Genomic DNA, 1,364 nt, shown 5'->3' with positions numbered 1-1,364 from the left:
GGAAGACAATCAGACCGGTGACACATGAGGAAGGGCAAGTGACCTGAAACGAGAGGAGAGTTACTTCTTTCAAAATAAAACAGGAAATGACAAGACAAAAAAGACCCAAGACAAGGCAACCCCACCACGGTGTGACAGTAACATTCACCAAAATATAAAGCTTATGAAATTCAAACACTGACAGACAGTGGAGCAAGAAGTAAGTTTGGCTACATATCAAGCGCATATAACATAGGTAATTTATAACATGTCACTTATTGCATATTATGTGGAACTTGACAACAGTCTAGTGTAGAAAACTGCACAGTTTAGTCTTTGACTAAAGATTACTGTTGCTGTCAGACATGTTTATGCTGATTTTTTCGATAAAATGTTGACAATAAAAATGTGAAAATTAAAAAAATCTATATAAAATAATTCAAAAATGGAGAATGCGCAATATGAATGGGGGGATGTGCAACAGTTCACAGTATTTTATTCTATATATATTCTTACACACTAAGAATCTAAAGGGCAGTCGTGACAGTGGGGGTCTCTGGCCTTATTGATGAGGCCAACTCCATTCAGAAAAAAGCTGTTCTTTGGCGAGAGGTTTTAGCCTCCTGCCAGAGGGCTGTCCTGCTCGCCTCAGGGTCCTGAAGGTGTACAGGCTCTGGAGGGATGGCAGATTGCAGCCAATCACCTTCTCAGCAGAGTTAATGATACCCTGGACTCAGTGATGGAGGTGTAGAAGTGCACCATCATTGTTTTTTGCAGGTTGACGTACATCCTATGCTGAGCTCTCTTGATGGTGACCAGTAAGTGGAAGTACTCCACAGTGTGGTGGTGGGAGGGTTATTCCTGAAGTCTACAATTGTCTCCATTGTCTTTAGAGCATTAAGTTCCAAGATGGTCAATCTCCCACCTGTAGGCAGACTTATCCGCACCAGAGATAAGTCCAATGAGCGTGTCGTCAGCAAACTTCAGGAGCTTGACTTGACTGATGGCTGGAGGTGCAGCTGTAGTGTAGCAGAGGGGAAAGGTCGCAGCCTTAGGGGAAATGGTGCTGATGGTCCAGAAGTTAGAGACATGTTTCACCAGCTTCATGCGCTGCCTCCCAGACAGGAAGTAGTGATCTACCTGCAAGTGGAGTCAGGCATGCTCAGCTGGGAGAGCTAGTCCTGCAGCAGGGCTGACTGACAAACTGATAAAGACATAGGTGTTTAAATACGACACAGCTACAAAAAACCTTCTAGGATGTACTGCATGACAATATAAATAAATGTTGCTGCTGAACCATTTTTAAAACAAAACAACTTGTTCTGCCTCGTGATGATTAGAAACTTATTATGCTGGCTGACCTACTGTGACGGACCCCTGTTCTG

Source organism: Seriola lalandi, unplaced genomic scaffold (genome assembly GCF_002814215.2).
Source record: "Seriola lalandi dorsalis isolate HSWRI2012SDOR001 ecotype SW California unplaced genomic scaffold, Sedor1 jcf7180002054981, whole genome shotgun sequence".
Lineage (NCBI taxonomy): Eukaryota > Metazoa > Chordata > Actinopteri > Carangiformes > Carangidae > Seriola > Seriola lalandi.
The sequence above is the reverse complement of the archived record's forward strand: the minus strand, read 5'-3'. Positions refer to the sequence as shown.